This window comes from Miniopterus schreibersii (genome assembly GCF_964146895.1).
Source record: "Miniopterus schreibersii genome assembly, chromosome: 1".
Lineage (NCBI taxonomy): Eukaryota > Metazoa > Chordata > Mammalia > Chiroptera > Miniopteridae > Miniopterus > Miniopterus schreibersii.
Window position 1 is genome coordinate 172,704,185 of NC_138101.1, and position 24,714 is coordinate 172,728,898.

General features: G+C 42.9%; 1 protein-coding gene across 1 annotated transcript in view; it reads left to right on the top strand.

Annotated features, from left to right (window-relative positions):
• PRKCH (protein kinase C eta) overlaps positions 1-24,714 on the top strand; it is a 199,801-nt gene that overhangs the window by 61,417 nt on the left and 113,670 nt on the right. The gene's annotated exons all lie outside the window — the stretch shown is intronic.

Consider the following 24,714-nt stretch of genomic DNA (forward strand, 5'->3'; position numbering starts at 1 on the left):
GAATATTAAATTGTTCTTTAGAGTTTTGTTTTGGGGCCAACTCTTCAGTTTGCCCATGACTGTGTTAAAAATATAAGGATCATATTCTTTTCCTTATAATCTTATATCTCATTCTGTCTTTGAAGTGATTGTCTCTCTTCCATTGGTAGCACCCCCAGCTCTCACTCCCCAATTTTTTTAAATTGAGGCAAAATGTATAGAGAGTTGACCCTTGAACAACACGGGTGTTAGGGGTGCTGACCCCCTACCCCACCCCTCACAGTAAAAAATTTGTGTGTAACTTTTGTCTCTACTGTGCGGTGAAATGAACAGATCAGAAATAAAGAGTCTGAGATTTGACAAATTCTATAACTGTGTAACCAACACCCACCCCAATAAGCACATGAAGAAGTGTTTAACATCAGGGAAATACAAATCAAAACCGCAAGGTATCATTTTATTCTCACCAAAATGTCTGCAATTAAAGAGACTGACCGTAGGTGTTATTGGCGAGGACATGGAGTGATTGGAACTCTCCTACGTTGCTGGTGGGAGCAGAACACCACCACTTTGGAAAAACCATTTGAGAGGGCCTTGTATAGTTAGATCTATATCTGTTACCCAGCAATTCCACTGATAGGTATTTGCTCTCGAGAGATGAAAGTGTATGTCCACAGTCATGTACAAGAATGTTTATAGAAGCATTATTCGTAATACCTCAAACCGAGGAGAACTGAAATGTCCATCCAGAGGAGAATAGGTAAACACACTGTTTGACATTTATATAAGGGAAGGCGTACGCAGCACTCAAAGAGGACACTGAGAGAGAAGATGGTGTGCATGGATCTCAGAAAGCACGCTGCGGGGAAGAATCAGGCACACGAGGGAATGTACTGTTAGTTCCATTTACATGAACCTTCAGAGCAGACAAAACTAATGTATGGTGAACAAACAAAGCAGAACATGGCATTTGTTGCCTCTGGCCGCAAGGGACTGGCTGGGAAAGGACAGGAGGGAACTTTCAGAGTGATAGGAATTTTATTTTGAAGTTGTTTGTTACCAGTATATAGAAATGAACTTTTTTTTTTTTTTTTGTATATTGACTTTGTATTCTGCTACTTTAATAAATTTATTCTAGTCATCTTTTTTTGTAGATGCCTTAGGACGTTCTCTGTCAATAGTCATGCTGTCTGTAAACAAAGACAGTTTTCTTTTCTAATATTTATGGTTTATATCTTTTTCCTTTCTTACTGTGCTTGGAGGCTTCCGGGACAGATCTCCTTGTCTCATAACCAATCTTGGGAGGAAGGAATTTAGTCTCTCCCCGTTAAGGATGGCCTCAGCTGCATGCATTTTGTAGATGCCCTTTATCGCACATTGAGGAAGTTCCTTTCTAGCCCTAGTTTTTGGATAGTTTTGTTTGTTTGTTTGTTTTTTTAAATTAAGAGTGACTTACATTTTGACAAATGCTTTATCTATTGAGGTGATCATGTGATTTTTCTTCTTTCTTCTTTATTTTCTAGCAGACAGCTACATTACTGGCTGTTACCTTAAAATTATGAAGGCTTCTTAGGGTGAGATTTTTACTTTTTAATTTTTTTTTTCTTAGTTTTTTGGCAAATTCCATAGTCCCAGGACAGCCTTTACTCATAAGGTAGAGCCAATTTGGGGTTTCAGTGGAAAGCTGGGGTTTCAAGTGGGAAACAGCTGAACCCTCAATGTGTTTTTTTCAGGGTTTCAGCTCTTGCTTTTTCCTGGACGCCTCCGAGCTGCCCTTGCACGTGCACAGTTTGGGAAGACCACAGATACGAGGGGTTTATGGATTGGGCAATTCTTTCCTCCGTGGCCCATCCTTTCTAGATTTCTCTGCTCATTTTCCAGTCAGCTTGGCAGTCCTGAATCTTGTATTTCACTCTTCAAGCCAGTAACGTGGTAGCTCTGTGTTTGAGGTCTTTTCACTGTCCCTGGTTTGTTTCGCTCTGTCAGCCACCCCAGATTATCCCCAGCCCCACAGCGACAGGTTGGCTGATAGAACACTTGGCGCTCTAGTTCCCATCTGCGATACTGAAGGGCTTTACGTAAAGAGCAGGATGAGGTCAGGCCTGCCTGGTGTGTCTCCGCTACGACAGGGACATTGGCCTGGGAACCCTGGAGGGATTGTCAAAGCTCAGGAAATGTTGGTTGAGCCTCAGGGTGCATCTATCTCACAGGATTGTTTTGAAGGTTACAGCTCACAATGTGTAGGCAAATGCTTTGCAAACTGTAGAGTGCACTGTTAAGGTACACTAGTTGGATTCTTATCTGTTTCTATTGTTGTGGCGGCAAGATTCTTGTCATTCTCCCCACCCCTGCCTGGGACCTTGTATATACTCAGCTGGTGTGTTTCATTTGGGCACTGGCTTTATTTTAAACTAGACACCACAAGAATTTAGAGGACAGTTACTAGTATAACGGCTTATCTCCATGCCTGTTTTCCTTTAATGGCCTCCTATAGGAGTTCTGCAGTTAGCTCAGATTCTACAATCCCTAAGCTCTCCTTTAAAAACGAATTTGCTTCAGTGGGGCTGTGGTCTCTGATATACACGACTGATATTAGGAGCTACTGATGCCTACTTATGTTATCCTGTCTCATATTCTTATCTTTTTAAAGTTATGATGAAACAGCAGCAAAGGCAAAACGTTTTTCTTAAACGTAAGACATGACTGAGAAATGACATAAGAAATGCCTGCTGGCTGCAGACCTTTGAGTCATCATAGATGCCGGGGAGATGAACATGAACCAGGCAGGCTTTCTCGAAGGAGCTCGTAGGAGAGAGCGGTGCAGAGCTCATGTCCCTGTGCGGGAATAAGTCCAAGACATGGTGCTGGCCGGAGGGAATATGTAATCAGATCAACTAAAAGGTTTCAGAGAAAGCTTCACAGGGGAGGTGTAGTTTAAAGCAAGTTTGATGATAAATCGAAATGTGCCAGGAGGGGAAGATAGGTCAGGAGGGAAGGCAGTTTGTACAAAGGCACAGAGGTGAGAGAGCAGTAACAGGTTCCAGAAACTGAAAGTAGTGGGGAGATGATGAAGCTGGGGGAGTGGAGAGGAGATGGGGCCAGAGACATGGGAGGGTCTTATGTGGAAGTTTGCCCAGGAGAGTCTGTCCGCGGTACCAGCGTAACAATGAACAATACCACATCTCACCCTCAGTAGGGTCCCAGGTTAGATGACAGATTTAATGGTCACACTACTTTGAGGCTAATAGAGGTAATGGGGTGCCAGTGAAGGGTTTTAAGTAGAGAAAAAAAAAGATCTGATTTGGTAGCAGTGGGTTCAAGGCATTAGAGGGTATTGTTAGAACATAAGAGGAGACAAGGGTGCGGAGAGCCTTTAAGAGACTATTAAAGTTGTCTAAGGTTGAGATTAGTTGAACCTGAATTAAGTTGGAATCTGTGGGGTTGGGTGGGGAGGAGGGGACAGCTGTGTATATGTAGTGAAACCAGCAGGAATTGTCAGTTCGTTGGATGTTAGGGATAAAGAAGACGAAATCCAGATGATGTTGTGGAGTCATTCACCAGGGTAGAAACATAGGGATGGAAGATGATGACTTCCATCAGACAAGTGGAGTTCGAGGTGCTTGTGGAAACCCAAGTGGACACATCTAGGAGGAATTGGAAATAAGAGCCTTGAGTTTGGCAAGAGATCTGAGCCTAAGATAGTGCTGTAGGTGTCCGTGGGAGCCAGGTACATGGACAAAGGCATCCAGTGGAAAGATTTAGAGAAAAAACCAAGGTGACCCAAAGCAGAACTCTGTGGAGCACCAGCATTTAAGGACTCTGGGTCATGGATTATAATTTGTCAAAGTCACCCAAGCTATGTTGAAGGTTTACTTAATGAGCGCCCATTTTGTTAATATATTCATTACTCATTCAATAATATTTGAGTGCTTACCACATGCCACGGACTGTCTCGCCAGATGGTATAACATCTTCCAAATTGGCATCAAAAAGCTTTATAATGAAGTCTGAAGAAAGATGGAACATAAAAGGCTTTGAAAATTAACGTTCGAATTGATGTTAACTGTAGTACCTTCTCAGTTGGAGGATACTGTATGCTGTGTGCAGGTTTAGCTTTAGAAGAATGGTCACACCTGCTCAGAATCTTACAGGGAGGGCTCTTCATTGAGTTACGAGAAAACAAGCCAAAGCCTTTGTGGAAGTCCCTCACAGAGCTGAAGGCAAAACTTTGTCAACTGGGTCAGAAACCCATGGCCGTTGTTCATTTTGAGAAACGTGCTATCACTCTTGATCGGAAGCAGAATTCCCCTAAGCACGGCTGCTGAGGTAGACACCGTTGAAGTGATTTATTATTTTGAAAAAGCCGTCTCATGCCGCTGTTTCTTTCATTCTGGCTAAGCCTTTCTGGAGCTAACAACTGGGTTTGCCACCTAATGGAGCTGAAATTTATTATGGCGATGAAACAGACTTGGATTTTAAGGCAACCTCTCGACACTGCCAGAATGACAGAATCTGGCCCTGTTTATGATTGTTATTATGTTGGACTAGTTTTTACCTGGAAGAGTAAAGTGGGGGGGAAAAGCCTGAAATAAACTAAACTGATGAAAATGCATCGAACTAAATTCATAACTGCTATTCATTGGAAAAGAAACGACAGAAATAAGGTTGAGCCCTATCTCCTCACATGAGAATAAAAAAAAAATGATGTTGGCTTGTTGTTATGCTGTTAAGAAATATGGTGTAAGATTTGAAGATTTGAAGAGAGAATGTAGTTTGTATCAGTGAAGTTTGCCTGGACTCAGGGTACCTCCAATTGAAATGGTTGGCCCACAGAGAGAAAACCAGACGTTAAGTGCCTCCTAATGGAAGCACAGCACACCGTCTGTGAGGCAGTCTTGCCAAAAAATGGAGCCCCAATCTGGTCAGGCTTCTAGGTCTTACCACCAGTTTAGAGGAAATACAGGGGGCAGGGGAACTTTTTAAATGATACCATGGGATGTACTCATTCAAATACTGACTGTGGAAAAATTTTATAGAACAAGAGACTTGGTTTCTTTGACCAAGAATTAGAAGAAAAAGGAAATAGAGGGAGGGAAAACCAAAATAACAAAAGCCAGACATATTAGCCAGTTTTAATATACAGACCATATTTTATCCCAATTCAAACACAAGTTGTAAAACCAATAACTCCCAGGAGACAGCTGAGGAATAGCGACAGTGACTGAATACATGATCCCATTAAGGAATTATTAATGCTCTTTAGGTGTGATTGTGGTTTTTGCGGTTGTTGAAAACAAAAAGAACATCTATTAGAGATACATTTTGAAATATTTACTGATGAAATGCTATGATATTTGAGATTTGTTTCAGGATAATTCAGAGGTGGGAGGAGGGGTGGTGTACAAATAAAGCCAGACTAGCCACGAGTTGATTGGTGAAGGTGGGCGACATGTGGGTTTATTGTACCATTCTGTTTACTTTTGCATGTGTTGGAAATTGTCTACTAAGAAGTGAAAATTAAAATAAACACATTTTTAAAAATGTCTATTTCTTAGACAAAAAGCAGAATCTGGGCTGTCTCTATGACATCAAATGATGATTTAACTCTGAACCCAGGTCATTTACCCTCATTCATAATTTAAAGCTGGGGGGGGTGTCTGTATATATTTTATCCTTAATTCCCAATTTTAAAGTATTAAAAAGAGGCAAGTTAACAATTGCAAATGACTAAAGCACTTCAGAAAGATTTTTAAAAGTTCCAAATAAACACTGAGCTATGAGTCAGAAACTGCAGGTAGGAAGGGCTGAGTAAGACCGTTCCCTTCATTCCAACATCAGGTTCGCACTTACAGTGAGCGACAAGTAATCTTCTCTTACTAACAATTACATAACATCTTGCACTTGCAAAGTTTAACTTTAAGATAGTTCCCTAAAAGAATGAAGTAAATTGAAGGAATTCATGGTAGAAGTATCTTTGCGAAGATAGCTAGATAAACGTTCTGTGGGCACGTGCTTTTCCCCCGGTTCTCCAAGTGAACTTGAAGCGCTCTGCGCCGGCTTTCAGAGGGGGAGGGGAAGAACTCAACAAACGGGAACACGGCTGGACAAGGCACCTGTCGTCTGTGGATGTGCACCGTGTCTAGAAAACTCTGCTGAAACTTGGAATTACCCGCCTTCTTTCAGACCCTTAACACGCTCGTTGGAGCCAATGCCTGTTTTCTCCCAAGGGGAACGCGGAGAGCGCACTGGGGCTTCGGCTGCTGCTCCCCCTCTCGCAGGGGTGCGGGTAAAGGCGCAGGGTAAGATTCTGTTTGTTTATGGCACCACTGCCTCGGTTTTTAACTCCTGCTTCCTGTGTCAAACCACTGATTTACAAGTAATTATGTTCTCTGCCGCATCGCTGTGGCCACATGCACCGAGGCAGATGAAACGTGTTATTGCTTGAAAGCTGCAGCTCCCGGTTTCTCACGGGACCTGACACTCACAGGGCATGTCATTTTTAAAGGGGAAAAAGATTAATCTGTGATGGCAGTTCATTTTCGGTGTCCCTTCCTCCTGTTTCAAGCCTGGTGACAGTTTACTGATACAATTTTTTAAATTTAGCTTTTTTAAAAAAAATAATAAAAATTATTCCTTTGGTATATTCAGCCTGAGGAATGAGTGATCACATCAGTTTTCCTGTTGGCCTAAGCAGTCCTGTGGCTACCACTGGAAATGACTGCCAGATTGAAGACAGGCTAGGGGAGAGAGAAAGAGGCACTGAGGGAAGGGGAGAAGACTCGGTTGGTTGCTTGGGAAAAGAAGAAATGATATTTTTAAAGGATTAAGGTTCATTGTCCCTTGTCATGGTGTGCCTGCTCCTCTTTGTAACAGCCAGCATATTCGTTAAAAGGTTTCTGAGGGCCAGAGACCGTAATTTAGCAAGTGACAGCAGTAGTCCTCGTTTTATTTTTCTTCTGGTAGCAGGGTGGGCTCTTGCGCTGCAAGTGATTATTTCTTTGTATTCCTGGAATCCCATCTATGATTTCCTTTGCTCCCCACAACCAACTTCTGAGGCTTATGTGAGGCTCCGTCTGCATGTGGTGAGTGCAGCTCAGATTTGCTGCCGTCCATGCTGGACCCACGCACAAGCTCAGACTGGGGTGCTGAGGCCCAAGATTTTTCTAGGTCATCCATCTCTCTGGGAGGCATTTTTGTGTTTTCTCTTTGTTCTACCTTCAAAAAAACTGTCCTCTCAGTGGTATAATCCCATCCTTCTCAGAGTTTTGTTGCCTTTTGGGATGATGCATCTTTGCAAGACTTCCCTCGGGTCCCTCTTTCTTAAACCTAAGGGTTGACATTCACCTGGGAAAGGTGCCACCTTCTCAGATATCAGGCATGGCTCAGAGAGCTCTGGGAAGAGTGAGCTTGAGATTTGCTGAGGTTTTACTGCAATCATCAGTAGGGTTTTTTAATGCAGACCTTCTGCTAGAACGCAGAAGAAATTAAAAATTAAATAAATGAGTTCTGCTTAGGGTATGATAGCTATATTTGCCTAGTTATACCCCAAGTATCATCCTGACTACTTTTACTTTCATTGATTATTGACTGAAAACTCTGAAGTGGTGGTTTTGTTTAGAATTTAATTGGTTTTCAAAGTATGGTCCTGCAGACTTTGGGGGTTCTGGAGACATTCTCAGGAGGCCTGTTATTCAAAACTGTTTCCCTTACAATGTTAAGATGTTATTTGCCTTTTCAAATGTGTTGACCTTTGCACCAATGGTGCAAAAGAAATGGTGGGTAAAACTGTTGGCACCTTAGAACCGATCAAGGCACCAAAGGTATAGTCATCAGTGTAGCTATAGCCAGTGTAGTCTTCATTGCCATACAATTTGCAGGGAAAGAAAGAAAACCACAGTTTCACTTAAGAATATATTTGATGAAGCAGTAAACATTTTGAATGTTGTTACTTTATAATATTCTGTGTGACAAAATGGGAGCTATGCGTAAAGCAATTCCACTTACTGGAAAACTATTGTGTCTCAAGGAAAAACTTGTATGATGGAGTTGTTAGCGGAGCTAGCCATTCACCCATGCAACACCATTTTTACTTGAAAGAATGACAAACTGTAATTATGGAGACCTGGCAACTTGTCAGATATTAAGAATGAATGTAGCACTCCCAACAATAAAGATTTTTTTAAAAATGAGTGTTATTTCAAGGTAAACGACTATGACTATTTGATGCCAATGATACACAATTGGATCCTTCAATTTTGGAAAATTTATATCCACCATTTTGAGCTTGTCAGCTTCCAATACATAAAAAAGACTTTTCTCATGAGTCTGTTGTTGGTATTAATGAACAATTGTGATGTTTTAATATTGTCTAGTAAAATATGTCAGTGTTTGGAAGAAGATCTGCAATAACTCAATGAATGCGTATTTTCAAAATGACCCATATAAGATGTTACAGAATCATGTATGAGTCAAGGATCCATTGAAAGAATGAGACAGACTAATGGACTTAATGTAGCAGAGTATGAAAAGTTCATTGATTATGGTTTTGGATTCCACATTGCAACTAACTTTTAAGAAACTTCTACTTGCTGAGTTTTGATTTAGTATCAATGAATATTCACAATTTTCTGAAAAAGATATTAAAACACTCTTTTTCAGCTACTCTCTGTGTGCAGCTAGATTTTATTCATATTCTTCAACTAAAACAAAGTTGCAACAGATTTAACACAGAAGCAGATATAAAGAACCCAGCTGGCCTCTAAGTCAAACATTAAAGAGATTTCCAAAATTGTAAAAAAAATACCACTCTTCTCACATTTTTGTTTTGGAAGAATATAGTTATCTTTCATAAAATGTTATTTATGTTAACATACAATGGATTTGTTATTGTTTTAAATGAAAAAATATTTTTAAATACCTCAATTTTAATTTCTAATAATGGCAAATATTGAGAAAACCCACAAAAACCAAACTTTTGAGTTCTCAACTAAAAAAAAAATATATTTTTTGAATTTGAGAGAGAGAGGAAGGGAGAGGGAGAAAGAACAGCCCCCACCAGGGATTGAACCAGCAGTCCCCAGGTACACGGTTGACGTCCAACCAACTGAGCTACACCGGCCAGGGCTCGAGTTCTCAATTTTTAAGACTATAAAAGGGTGCTGAAACCAAATTACTTTTAGAATTTCTAGGTTAATCTTTCCCTTTATCTTTCTTCCAGAAGTCCGACACCTTTCATTCTAGTGACCACAGAGAGAAGTAACTGACAAATATTAGTGTATGTTATATTGGGGACTGATTGTTATATAGACGACAGGTGATACAGGCGACAGACACTGTAATCCTTTTTTGAAACTGTAATCCTTTTTTCTCTAATCATTTTTACCGTGCAGTGTACTTTTTCAGCCAGTTATTGTTATAAGCCCTTTCTCATAAAAAGAGGAAGGTCAGGAAGTGACACCAAAACAACCCAGAAGCTCTGGTGGTTTCTAACTTTAAAGATGCCTGTTTCTGGTAGCTTTATGCTAAACCTTTGCTTTATTTGAAAAGAACAAGGTCGTGGCAATACTTCTGAGCAAGTGGTCAGAGCTATAAGCACTCAAAGCTGTACCTCAAAAATAGCTCAAAGACCTACGGACTGAGCATCAGCAGATTCACTTGTGTGCTTCACTCACTTTGAAATAAAGGTTCTTGCAAAATGCAGAATCTGACTTTATTAATTTTCTCAGGCTTTTTTTTTTTTAGTTAAAATTACACTCATGGGGTGTTCTCTCAGTGGAACTGAGATTTGGGTAAAACAGAAATGATTTAATTTTTTGATAGAAAGATTAATTGCTTCAGAGCCTATTTTCATTATGCTTCAGTCTCCCAGCAACTCCTGATCTCTCTCCCCTTTTTCTTTCAAATGGACAAGACAGCGAGGTTCTGCTTTCCAGGCCAGTTATAGTGATGTCTTCTATGAGGTCTTCTCCAATAATGCCCTGTGTCATTGGGCATACAAAAAGGTAGGAAGACCTGTTTCTTCCTTTCTCCCCTGAAACTTGTCTTCAGCATCATGATTTCATCCTGGTGTCTGAGGTTTCTGTTCTGGGTCTCAAGCCGGTGCTGGATGACCCCCTGCGAGAGGTTGAGAGCGTGTTGAGGGTAGGAGCAGACACAGTGCCCTAGGGTTGCAGACACATTTTTTGTGTATGTCAGAAATTGCCTTAGATTTTCTAAGTGGCAACTTCTCACATTGTTTTGGAGAAAATTGGTTGCTTCCCCTATGAATTTATATTCAGTTACAAAAATATACTGGGTTGAGCAATACTTCTAAATGATCACCAAGAGGCCCAGGGAGTCAAGAGAACTCACTTCCTATGTATACACACACAGAGTACTTATGTATAACACTATGTAATGTATGATGCTGTGTGTATGTGTGCATGTACTTACTAATGTCACTGGTTTATTCTCACAGAACTAAAAGTTTGGTGTGTGGGCAGAGGTGTAAACAATTAGACAAATTAACATAATGTGCTAAGTGGTAAATGCTATGGAAAAAAATAGGATAGGTTAAGGGGACAGAGGTGAGGGCTATGTGTGCTGTTCTGTTCAAATCTTTGAGCCAGAGATTTGAAGGGAGACAGAGGGTGAACCACAGGGTTGTCTGGGGGAAGAGAAAAGTAATAAAAGACCTGAAGGGGGAGCATGGTTGGTGAGTGAGAGTTTGCAGCAGGGCGAGGACCGTGGCTGAGCCCTGAGCTCCTGGGGAGGTGCCCAGCATCGTAGGCATAGGGTCAGCACCCTGTTGATGTCGCTTTCCTTTTCAGGAACATACCTTTGTCACTTCAGTGAAATTCACCTATATTTGATACCATTCGATTGATTGAACATAATCTTTTTCCCCCTTTGGGTAGGGGCCTGAAGAGCATACTATTCCTCCCATTTCCAATGATTTAATATAAGTTGCTAAAGCAAAAACGATTTTAAGTTTAACATGAGGACTTTCCCAAGTTCTGTGAAGTCCACTGTGTTTTCTTATTGTTCTAAGCTTAATTAGGATCCATTACACAGCTTAATAAGCGTTAAAAGTTCAAACAGTCTGTCTGGAGATATATAACAAGTCCATGCACTGCTAAATGTAATTAGCTGTAATTCAATTCTAGTTACGGTTATTAAGAAATTATTCTTGTTTGCGCATCTCACTCATCTTAAACACAGTCAGAAAATTTAGGTTGAGCTGGACTCTTCTGTTCTTCAACATGGTGGGAGCTATCTTTGTTGTGAAGTTTTAATAAATGTTAGTGACATGTCTGCTAAACACCTGGGGAAGTAAATAGGTTGGAGCTCAGTCTGGGCACATTGTAGAGACTTAGTATATACCTTTTGGAGGTTTATCTTCTTGAGTCTTGGTAATACTTCCTGTTTCTTGTAAATGAGGGCACTTCCATTATCTGAGTCCTTAGATCGGAATTTACCAAGTACTGAAAACAGGACCTTCAAAAACTATAAGATGGCAAGAGAGGATCCCTTCTAGAACAATGGAATCACTTAAAATTTTTGAAATATACAGATTGTGAGGCCCCAGACTGAATCAGAATCTCTGAGGAAGAGGCCAGGGATACAGATTCCTTATACGCATCTTGGCTGGTTCTCATGGTTGGCCAAGTTTGGACACCCCTGTTGTATCCTAAATCATGTCTAATTTGATGAGTGGAAAGTTTTGCAATTGGGAGATTTGCTAGTTGAAGAAAACACATAGGAAAAAACCCACATAGCAGAGTGTATCACTTTGGTGTGATCCTTTAAGACTTTACAAAACCCCAAATGACTTTTAAGAGCCTTTAAAAATGCTGTGACATAGAGAGGAGAGGTTACAGTGTTTGCACTTTTAGGAGAAGAGAACAAGACTCAGAGGCTAAGGGCCTTGCTAATGTCTGCAAACCCTCCTAATGCTGAGATGCAAACCAGATTTGAAAGTAATAAAACTGGGATGGGAATGTTGGCTTTGCTGCCCATCAACTATGGGACTGGACACACGTTATAGGCATCTCCCATCTCCCAGAGTAACTGGGACCAGGAAAAGGCAATTTAATGTGATTCTAGCTACAATTGGAGCCAACATTTTTATAGTATATATGTTTTAAAAGGTTTATTTGGTACTCTGTTTTTAAAAACGATGACAAAAATTATGAAAGTAAGTTTCTTTCATCTTATATTTATCAGTGTTTGGGTTACAGTGGCACCTGTATGCTAATTCTTAGAACCAAGAGCGGATCCAATAACTTGGTGTGTACTTTTCTGACTGGTTTGAAAGCATGATAACATCTTCCACTTTACACTGACTTTCTCAGCACTTTCATGAAGAGGCTTATTTTTGCAAAAATATTTGAAGACGTCATCAGTTTTTCCCAGGGCCGGGCTTGGCTCCATGAGTGTTGATCTTTTCACTGGTGATGGGCCCGGTACCCCGATTTACTGTGTCGGGGCTTTGCTGTGATCGGGGCGGCTTGTCAATTTCTCGACCTGCATCAGCTACAAGATTTTACTTTTATACCCTGTGCCCAATTTTTATTGTGTAAGTTGTATCATGGGACATATCTGGTTCTCAGAGGGAGCATAGCAGCCTATCACACGGTGGGCAAAGGATAGTTTTCCGCAGGGAGGAATGTCAGGGAAGGGCCCAATTTAAAAGTGGTCAGTCTGTTCCTTGGTGACTATTTTTATGCTTTCAGCATTTACCTTTATCAATCTCCCTATTATGAGGATTTTGGCAATAAAAATTCAGATGAGTTCGGGTTTCTCGGTAAAATGAATCACTTATTTCTTAGAAAAGATGTAGTAACTCATATATGTAAGTCGGTAGTGTTCAGATACCATTCAATAGAAGGGACTGCCTATCTGGGTACTACTGTCCTTTTAAAAAAAAAAAATTGGGTTTTTTTGTTTGTTTTTTGTTTTTTGTTTTTTAAAAAATATATCTTTATTGATTTCAGAGAGAGGAAGGGAGAGGGACAGAGAGAGAAACATCAGTGATGGGAGAGAGTCATTGATTGGCTGCCTCCTGTACTCCTCCCACTGGGTATCGAACCCACAACCCAGACATGTGCCCTGACAGGTAAGTGAACTGTGACCTCCTGGTTCATAGGTCAGTGTTCAGCCACTGAGCCACACCAGCTGGGCCAGGGTACCGCTGTCTTACCTAATGGACTTCGAATCCACCCAGGCAAAGGGAGTGCCTAACAATCCCTGGAGCGGTTCCTTCTAACGGCAGACTTCAGGAAGGATTCATTGCAAAGACTGAAGCTTAACTCTGGGAGGGGACCATCAATTTTAAGTGATGATTCAGTAGGACTCCGATAGCACCTGCTAGCTACCTTGAGGACGCTGTGGGAACACTCAGCAGGATGCAGAAGGAACAGTTTCAGAGTCCTGCTCAGGTGTACCTGGGATTGGTCATGTCTTGTTGCACACCTCTGCCTCATGTTCCATGTCCTCATTGGAGATCTCTAATTCCGGCACTCTTGGTCTTTGCATCTGTGGATGTTTGAAGGGCACTGAAAGTTCAGTCTTTATGTGCTGTCTCATATGCAGAATATCGGCTGTGGCTGTTTGCCAGGCCCCTGTCTAACCAGTGTATGCAAACAGCTCGTGGGCTGAAATTGGCCCGCAGGCGGGTTTTGTTTTGTATGTGGCATAGTGCGATGCTTTGAAGTTCTTCACCTCAAACTCTGGTCAGGGCAGGGTTCTCCAGGGAGCCCCTTTCCCCAACACTCCCTGTTGTCTGCATTCTCTGTGCCTTCACATTCCATGCCTCTGTCTCTCAGTTTGTAATTCTGAATCTGAGTATTTGTTCAATGTGTGTATTTGGCAGTGTTTAGTAACCATGGGGACATTTTTAATTGTCTTTGAAGAAGAAGGGTCACTTCTTTGCCCAAGTCAACTGGAAACACTTTTCCTTCACTGAATACCTTAAAGGTTCCTCTCTGGCGCCATTTAGCATCCCAGCCTTCCCCAGTGGCACTCCCATTTCTGGTTTTGGGTCATGTAAGAGTCTCGCTTTGCGGGGAGGGGGAGGAAAGAAATCAATCAATCAGTCTCAATCTCTCTCTCCCTCTCTCTCTCTCAAATCCAGAAAATAAGTCATGCTTTCAGGTAATAGGTTACTTTTAGTGATGCCTTCAGCTTCCTGAATGTGCCCCCCCCTCCCCCCAGACTTCTGGTGTTAATGACAATCCTTTCCTTAGCAGAACCCTACAGACAAAATCCCCCTGGGGAATTGCCCTTGAGAATGTCTTATGGTGCCTGAGATGTAGGGTGGGTTGTAGAGGGCATCAGCTTTAGGTTAGACAGACGTGTCTCTGCTTCCTGCACTTCCTAGCTGTGTGACCTTGAACAATGTTTGTCTCATGCATAAAAACATGGAGCTAGTGGTATCTACCCCCAGGATTGCTGTGAAGGTGACATGAGATTATACACACAGGCACACACCCACAAAGTGTTATATTAAGGCCTGATGCAGATTATGCACCCACCCATTGTAAAAGGAAATCCGTACCCAATTTATTTCCATGTACTTTGTGGTGAATCATCTAAAAGGCACTGGGGAAAATATGATGACATAAACCCCCTTTCTCAGTCATTGTTTCAAACCCTGCGCAGCAATTGAAGTTCACATGTGCTACCTTCTGGGAGGGGGCAAGGTACATTCCAGCCTGTGTGTCTACGTGCTTTTGGTAGTAGCTGCCTTCAGCAATGCCGTGGGCGGGAGGGAAGGGTTTACTACCTGTGATGGAAGTGCTGCTTCACCAGTTTCCTGCTTGCTGGGCCCCACAGAGAGCATATGTTGCCCCTCTTTTTAGATCTGCCCACCAGAGCCATTTCTACACCTTTTCCTAAGTCGTTCCTTGAGGATCTGGCTAATGCTTGGACTGATGCTGCTGGCACAGCCTCTCCTTGTGAGTGCCAGTTGTGCCATGAATCATATTGTGGAGAGGGAAGGGTGTAGCCCAGCCCTATTCATGGGCAGCCCCACTACTATGGCGCTCCATAGGAATGTTGGTAGGACAGCAGAACAGGGAATTAGGGCTGCTCCTCTGTTTAGTAGGTCCAGGGAATTGCTCTTTGGGATCATACTGAAAACCAGCCCCTACTGTTAGCTGGCTCTTTTAGCACAGGTCTAAAATTGCAATGAGTGCCGCCTTCCTATAGCCATGTTAATGTTAATTAATGTTTACAAGACATTGTTAGGTTCCAGAAAGAAGGTGGGTTTAAAAAGCAGATTGTATGGGCACCTTGCAGTTAATTTATTACATGTAGAGGGTTGAATTTTAAGTGCCAGGGCAGGTGTTGTAAATTGCCAAGTAGCTTTGGCCCCTGTCCGCTACCTTCTCCCCTGTACCAGGATTTTGTTGGTTGTAGTCACCAGCCTGATGACTTGAGTGCTGTCCATGAACGTGGAGCAACTCCGCATGTTAGCTTTGTTATTTATTCACAAATTGCAGTTGGTTCGCTCCGTGGGGAGATTTTTATAGTCTTTGGTCTTTTCTCAAATATTTCCTTAGTTTATTAAATTGGTTTCTCATTTGTAAGTTAAAGTGTGTGTTGACTTTTGCGGTTTTAATTTTACAGGCGTGGTTGCCTTTGTATTACTACATGGTGTCTCTTGTTTGAGTCCATAAGCAAGGTTTGTTTGCTTGCTGGCTTGCTTTGTTTAGGGTTTAACCATTACCCAGTTCCTTCTTAAGTTAAAGATGGTATCATGCTCAAGTGAAAATCCATTTTAAATCCAGTCCTTAATTATTCATTGAAATATCTTTTGTGTGCCCAGCTGGTGTGGGTCAGTGATTGAGTGTCGTCCCATGTACCAAGAGGTCACTGGTTCAATTCCTAGTCAGGGCACATGCCTGGGTTTTGGACTCGATCCTCAGTAGGGAATGTGCAGGAGGCAGCAGGTCGATGTTTCTCTCTCACATCATTGTTTCTCTTTCTCTCCCTCTCCCTTCTTCTCTCTTTAAAAATAAATTTTAAAAATTACCAACATGCAAAGGAACAAAAAACCATGACCTATAATGGGAGATAAACCAATCAATTGAAACTGTCCCAGAACACAGATGGTAGAATTAGCAGACAAGATAATAAAAGTTATGATAACCATTCCATATGTTTAAAAAGTTAAATCTAGAGATGGAAGATTAAAGAAAAGAAAAAAAGAGACACAAATTGGATCTGAAACATGGTGTGCCTTTCAATCAATCCTGATGTTACTTTCCTATGTTGTTACTCAGTCCTTATGTTACTTCCACCAAATCCACATGACCTGAACCTGGCCCCTGCTAATTTATCTGATCCCTAAGCCCCTCCTGGTCTGCTCAGTGTTCTCTTGAACCCTGACTCTGGGGTCACCACTGCAGTGCTAATTCGGTGATGCCCAGGAGTCAGTTAACCCTTGAACCTTCTTTCATGTCTGCCATGCCAGTGCCAGACAGAACAGTCACCCTACAGTGCTGCTTCTGGGACAAGGAGTGCTGTGGGATCCATTGGCATGTGAATTCCTGATGTATAACCAGGTACCCAGCAAAATTCCAAGTGTGCTTCTTGATTTTTCAACGACTCCAAAACCGTCACACTTCTAAGCCTTTCTCTCTCTCTCTTTTCTTTTTCCCCCTAACCCAAATTCTGGTTCTAATACTCTGCTGAGAAAAATCCTGCAATGACTTCCATCTTTATGTACCCACAGTCGCTCAGTGTGGCCGTCTCTCTTTCTTGATGCAGGTTGCCAAGGAAACCTCTTTTTCCACAGAGGCTACGTGCACCTTTTTCCTGAACAGATCCATCTTCTCTGGTGTCTTAACATATTTTGCTTGCTCACTTCTCTGGCCTGACTGCACTTTGTGCAGTGCCTTCCTCTCCCCTGATTGGTTCTCCTTTGGTGATGTGGTTGGAAGATAGAACCTAAAAGGATTCTTCATCGGATCCTCAGCTACCTCTGTTTCTCCCCTTTTATGGCCAACGACCTCGACAAACGTTCTCTATCTGCTCACCACCCACTTTCTCCTCAGTCTCTGATCCTCTCTTGTTCAGACACCTCCTCATTATGAAATATATCAGTCTTTTCTCAGCAACCTTCCACCATGGCCTTGCCGCTGTGCGCGGTTCTGTTTACTGTTCTTTTGAGAGCCTCACATTGCTACCAAGTCCGTGCCCTCTCTTCCGAGTGGTGATCCTCAGCACCTCCACCTCCTCCTGTTCCCTGCAGCGATGGCTCGGCCTTCATCATTCTCTGCAAGGCCCCCATGCATCCTGGGCCTTCATTCTGAGCAGGGGCCTGGCCTCCTGCATGATCAAGAAAATTGCATCCCGTGTGGTCTCCCTCAACTACATCCTGCTCTCACTTTAGCTATTGTCCCACCCACCCTTGTCCCTTAGCCTCTGTCCCAGACAGTAGTTGCTTTGCTTTTGCCGAAGATCTGTGCTTTCTCAGGACCTTGCTTCCCTGCCTCTAAATCCTTCGTCTCCCTGTTTCTTGGTTCTTTCTCCAAGCTGTAAACATGGCTAAGCCTCTTCATCCTAAAGGTCTTTTAAGCTCCTTCTTGGTTACTTTCCAGTTTGTTTCCTCTTTTTCACCCGCGTGTCTTGAGAACGTGGTCTTTGTACATGCTCTCCCCTCCTTTACCTTCTGTTCTCTCCTCCAGCTCTCGGGCTCCCCTCACCACCAGTCTGCTCAAGTCACTCTTGATAAGGTCACCAAGGACATGTTGCCAAGTCCAGTCAGAAGTTTTCAGTCCTCACCTTACTGGACGTCTCTGTCGCATTTGAAAATGCCCATCACTCCCTCCGCATCAGGGCCCTAACACTTTCTGACTCCCACAACTCTGAAGTCTACTAACCATGCTTCTACCTCTCTGACTCTTCTTTGTATCTTTGGATTTCTCTCCCCCCCACCCCCCTTTAGTTTGTGTTCTCCAGGGATCAGTGTTCAGTCCACTGCTGTTCTCACTCACGTCCCTGGGGATCTCACTGTACCCTTGGCTTTCTACCCCTGCATCTGTGTCTGCGGTCCAGAGCTCTCTCCTGAATGTCAGCTCCCTGTATCCAGTCACACCTCAGCAGCACTCACACCTCAGCAGCACTCCTTCATTCTTCCAGTTAGCAGGTATCTTCTATCCCTAGGTTCTGTTGAACATGAACTGTTGACCGGGATGAAAGAAAGCACTCACCCCTTCTGTTATAGTATTCTGATCCTGCTTCCAAATTTCCATCTCGGGCCTCCATTCCTCCTTATATATCTTAAAAGTGTGCACCCGTCCTGGTCGGGTCTGTCATTTTCAGGGATACTGTCAAGGATTACCTTCAGCCTCAGTTCTTCCCCTGAGCCCCAGCTCCATGATATCTTCCAAACACCTCAGACTCAGACCCCAGTCATCATCTTTCTTCCATATCAACCCCCATGCTTACTCCGTTTCTACCTCTCTTCTCCTGACACCTAAGCTTCAAACCACTTATTTCCCCTACCTAAATGTTTTATCTCTCAAGTAAAAGCAAAAGCAATATGAAGTTAGTGTTCTATGTGTACCTCTGTGCCCCGCCCCCAACATCCTGATATGTAAGGGCATCAAATGAGACAGAGAAGGTGGAACGAGAAGTGGTTCCTACCATTTCCCGTTTTAACAAGCATCTGCAGGGCCTCCACCCCCTCCAACTTTGACATTACATAATCATGTCAAAAGTGATATTTTTGGAAGAGGTTTCATCCAGACTTTTGTTTCTAGCTAGAAGGAGAGCTAGGGAAGAGGAATCGCCGCTTGAAAGACTGAGGATATGGAATCAGCTTAATGAGGATTCTCATTGGGGATATTTATAGGAATTCTTTTAATAACACTTACTTTAGACTCTGCTATGTGGAATCTTCTTTCCCTTCAGGTGGTGGGTTTTTTAACACCATATTTGGCTGATTCCACAACTTTCCTGTTGCCTTAAGTTTTTTTATTCCAGCTTTGTCGAGGTACAATTGGCAAATAAAATCACAAGATATTTAAACTGTACATTGTGGTGACCCTTACACATACATTGGGAAAAGATTCCCACTGTCTAGTTAATTAGCACATACGTTACTTCCTTCAGTTTTACAAAGTTATTTTTAATTGTGGTAAAATGCACATAAAAATTTACCGTTTTAATCATTGTAAGTGTACAGTTCAGTGGCATTTGTTACATTTGCATTGTTGTGCAAGCATCACTGCCATCCATCTCCAGAACTCTAAAACGTAATAGAACTCTTGCAAAACAAAAACTCTACCCATGAAACAACGAATCCCTGTTCCTCCGCCCCCAGCCCCTGCCAGTCACTATTCTACTTTCTGTCTTTATGAATTTGACTACTCTAGGTATCTTACATGTGCTTATTTCACTTGGCATGATATCCTCAAATTCATCCACGGTGTAGCATGTGTCAGAATTTTCTTCCTTTTTAAGGCTGAGTAGTACTCCTTGTATGTAAATACTACATTTGTTTATCTGTTCATCTGTACATTACACCTCCATGACTTATTTATTTTATAACTGGAAGTTTGTACCTTTTGATGCCCTTCGGGGAGGGTGAATTCTTGTTCTGAGGCCCAACATCCCCTTCCCTGTTTCCTATCTCCCCTCCTCTCCCCCAAGAACCATCGTCTTAGAGCTTCCCTCCCTCGGCTTCAGGCTGGGAAGGGAATAGTCTCGCACCCCTCTCATGCCGACGCCCCTTCCTTTCTCAGACTCACTGCCGAACTGGTGATGGGGTTAGAGGTCCTGTCTCCAGGAAGCCCTGATGGGAGGGGCCTCTCAAACTCAGATTATAGGTACTTAATGCCTTTTGTCTTCAGCTAAAATTCTGGGACAGCAGGACAATTCCCACCCAACATTCTGCTGCACCTAAAATATTAAAGGGGACCTAGTTCTATATGACACTTATAAGGGCTGTACACAGGGGTCCTGAAATTCTACCTTCCCCTTTTCAGGAGCCGTCATACCTGAAAAGGAGGGACTGGGGTCCAGTATAGGATGGGGGTTAAAAGCCCCTTCATTAAGCACTGACATCTACTTCATTCTCTGGAGGCGAGGCTGGTCCTTAGGGCAGGCTTCTTTGAAAGGGCTTTCTCTCTCTGTGTACACCCCAAATCTCTTTACCAAACAGGACCCCAGTTCGTATCCCCCCATTCTTGGCAGTCTTTCTCAATCTCTCATTATCAGTTTAACTGAAAGGGCCTTATTTCTAGGGCTGTTAGTAGAGCTCAACAGAAGAAACTCTTTAAATGGGCTGGCTTAGTGCATTCTGACACTTCTTAAATATATATAGGTTTTCATTGATTTCAGAGAGAGGAAGGGAGAGAGTGATAGAAACATCAATGAAACATCAATCAACTGCCTCCTGCACGCCCCCTACTGGGGATTGAGCCCGGAAACCCAGGCATGTGCCCTGACTGGGAATCAAACTGGCGACTTCCTGGTGCATGGGACAAAGCTCAACCACTGAGCCACGCCCACACTGGCCAGACGTGACACTTTTGATTATCAAAGGCCTTTACTAAATTTCCCAGCACCTCACCTAAGTATACTTTTTATACATGGAGTTAGTAGAATCCATGTTTCATTGGACTAATAATAAACTTAATGGCAAAATTTAATAAATTCAGTAAAGTCTTTAATTGGATTTTTTAATTTACAAAGTTATTTAAACACTAATTGTATATATGTTAGACATATTTTGTGGCCTGAGGCAGGGCCTGTTGTGGATTCATCTTCCCTTATAAGGAGTCCACCCACCAGTCCTGGACCCACAGCTTGGGAAAGGTCCCAATAGCCAGTTTTCATTAAAAAAAAAGGGGGAGGGGGAAAGGTTAAGAAAAAATGCCTATAGAGTGATTGAATCTTTATCTTACAAAACTTGATAGTCTAAATGAAAGCAACTAGGTTGAAAGTGTATTTGTGTTTGCAGTTTCTTTGTGTGGGAGGACTTTTTTCTGGATGCTTCTAAGGACTAACGAGGAAGCCACACCAGGGTTATTTCTCCACTGAAAGGTAGCAGCGAGGTCAGCAGACCCACTGATTACACTTGAAAAGGGAGAGTGTGTCTTTTGCCACCTCAAAGGGCAGCTGTTTATTGAATTTCTCCACCCTGCCATTGTTTTACCTGTGGAATGATTCCTGGAGAAACATCTACCATCTGCACAGTTCTATCCTGTTCCTCAGCCCTGTTTACTGAAGCGAGTTCTGAGCTGCGTTCGCACACTGCAAACCGCACGTACAGTGTGAGGGAGCATGTGGCCGGTCATGTAGAGTTTGAGTAGGTCCTACTGTGAAGCCTGTTGCGTATGGGACAGGCCAAGCTCATTCATTCATTCATCAAATGTTAAGTCCCCCCTGTGCCAGGTACTAATTTGTGTCCTAGTGTTAAAACACGAATGTGACAGTATCCCTGCTTTCAGAAAGCTCGGCCTGGATGGGAAGGTGGGCGTCGAAACACAGTGCAGCGTGACATAGGATGATTGATGCACAAGGGCCCTGGGGTGCCTCCTCGAAGAAGGCCTGATGGCCTCAGGAGAAAAGGTGGGGATGAAAGGTGAAGCTGGGCTTAGAGAGAGAGTGATGTGTGTTGTGGATTCTGTCTTTATGTCTGGAAGGAGTAGCCTGAGCATGGAGTATTGGTTTCTTTTGCTGAGAGACGTCTGAGACCTCAGAGCTCCAGGAAGCCTTCCTGATAGGTTGGGCAGCTGCATTTCTTCCCTTGGCCCCAGAATCAGAATGACTCCTTTGTTTGGCATCAAAAGGTGCCTCTTAGTCCCTGGGTTTTGCGCTGGAATTAATAAGTAGAGAGTTCACCAGCAATGAGTGAAAATCTCTCAAAGGCTGCCCCAGAAGAGCAAGGACGTTAACTCTGAAGCCTGGGCCATTTTCCACCCTGGGAATTATGCTCTGCCCTTCCTAAATTCCCATTGTGGTTTCAAATGAAGAGGCCATTGTTCATTTTCCTTCCTAAAAGAAGCAATATATTTAACTTCTGGCTCTCTGCCTGATTGATGGAGAGTTGATCTCTATGAGGCCAACACCCGTGGCTTCCCATCAGGACAAACACTCCGCCTCCATCTGATCTCCCCCCTTTGGGTGAAGTCATTTAGATTCTACACCAGCTCAGTAGGAGTCTTGTGTTACATCCTACTAGGTGGCAACAGGGCCTTGATTCCTACCCCATGTTTAATAGGAAAAAAAGGCAAGGTCTTAACTCTTTATAGCAGCTAGTGATTTTCCAAAAGACCTATTATGGGAATTTTAAAATATCTGTACTATCATAGACTTTGAAGCTTAATATAAAAGAGTCTTTATTGTGTTTGGGTCTGGGCAGGTGTCCTAGAGCAGAAGTTTTCAAACTTATTTTTAAGCAACAAAATACTTCTTTTTCCCAAGTGAAAAAGACAGAATCCAAACACCACAAGGTTTCTCAGCTTCAGTCCTATTGATATCTAGATTAGAATAATTCTTTGTTGTGGGGGCTGTTCTGTGCATTGTAGGATATTTAGCAACATTCCTGGTCTCTGCACTCTAGATACCAGTTGCAATTCTCCTCACACCACTTGTGACAATCAGACATTGGCAAATGTCCCCTGGGGGGCCCAAATCATACCCAGCTGAGAACCAATGCAATACAGTATATAAAACTGATTTTTTTAAAAGTAGGAACTGGTGCTTTGGAAGTGGCATTAAACTCCTTCAGAACTCTGCCTGGGTCCCTCACCCTCACTGGTGGCGTTGGAGGAACTGATGTCAGTGGAACTCTGAGATACACATACCATCCTAGAGGGGTTGGCTGTCATTGAAGAAATCTGGAACATGGGGAACTGGTTACAAATAAAGAAAAACAGCTAAAATTAGACAAATCCATAGTCTTTTGAACCCAAATGTACTCTGAACAGTTTTGTATGTGCTTGTAGGTATACTTATACGTGTACTTGAATGTGTAGAATAAGGGAATAGAGAGGGTTGGGTGGTGTTCACCTAGCTCCTATGCATTCGAGGTTGGCTATCACAATTTGCTCTGTTTTGCCAGAGATGCCACATGAAGGCTTGTGGCTCTCAGCCCAGGGACAGAGCCCACCTTGGCTGCCTGAACCCCAGCTTCCATGAGACCCAGCAGAACTGGCTCTGCTCATGGGGGCCCTAAGGGTGGGCCTGTACCTGCAGCCTCCTGAAGCCAGGTGCCAGGTGGATCCCAGTTTGAACCACAGTCATTCAAAATCATCGGCTGGATTATTACCCTTCTGCCCTTTGTACTTAGGGAGTAACGTGTGCTTCTGTATGTATGTGCTTGAATGACTACGCCTTTTCTTCAGGAAGCCTGACACTGTCCCCTTCCCCTGTCACTCTGATCATTGATGGGGGGACTCTGGGAGCTTGGCGTGTACCACTCCTACCTTTTCCTCCCTAACCCAGGCTGGTGCAAGAATTGTGGAAGCCTGTCCCACAGGCAGACACTATACCCCAGGTGTGCGGGTATCAGTCAGTATAAAAAACAATACCACTGAGCAAGTCACTCTCACCTGTGGGAAAAGGCACGGGCTTAGGGAGGGAGGGAATTGGCTGCCTAGGGGGCTCAGCTTCAATCTGTCTGTCCAGCAAACTTCTAACCCCAGGCCACAACTAGAGTCCGGAGCCTGGAGTTAAATTACCAGAGAGTCCGTCCCTTGCTGGAGAACTTGCCCCTTGTTCTCACTATCTGTGTGGCTGCTTGTAAAAGCCTTTGGCACTTACAGCAATGTTGTGTTTTCCCCAAAGATCACATGACCATTGCAGTTAACCTTGGGAGCAGAGGAGTGAACAGACTCATTTTATCTATATGTCCATCTGTGGATCTCTAACCCTTCTGAGAAAAACCACTCCCAGAAATGCCTCTGGGGTCCTGCAGAGGTTTGCTTAGAATTCTTGGAAGAGGCTGGTAAGGGCGACTTTCGGTGCTCCTTTGTCTCCCTCCTCTCTCCCATTGCTCCTGCCATGGGCCCAAGAAGAGGAGCTCAGGGGGAGGACTTGGGGAGGGGACCTGAGACCCCCACAGCCCCCTCTAGCCCATGATGGGGAAGCTAGCTATAAGAATATTTGGATAAAAGGTTTCTACTCTGTGCTTAATATGTGAAATCAATTTGATTTATTTAAATCTCTAGTGTGGATTATTGCTATCAGATAAGTATACGAACCATTGACCATTGAGCTGAAAACCGCTGACATACTAGTTTATAGTAGACATTATCTAGTGAATGGTTTTATGAGTGACCCAGGTATAAAATCAGCTGCTTTTTTTTTTTTTTTTTTTTTAAATATATCTTTATTGATTTCAGAGAGAGGAAAGGAGAGGGAGAGAGAGAGATAGAAACTATCAATGATGAGAAAGTCATTGATTGAGCCCGCAACCAGGCATGTGCCCTTACAGGGAATCGAACCCTGATTGCCTGGATCCTAGGTCGACGCTCAACTGCTGAGCCACGCCCAGCTGGGCTAAAATCAGCTTATTTTGAAAGGGGCATGTCCCCATGATGCTCTCTTCCCTATAGTGCCCTAATAAGTGACTGCATTTCCTGAGCTCTACACTTTTGTCACCTTTTGTCATCAGAGTATGCAACCAGTTTTAGGTAGTGCTGATAATGATATGAAAACTAAACACTATGAGCCTGGATAGGTTTAATAGCTAGAAGTTGCAGAAAATATTATTACATTTATACTTTATAATGTATG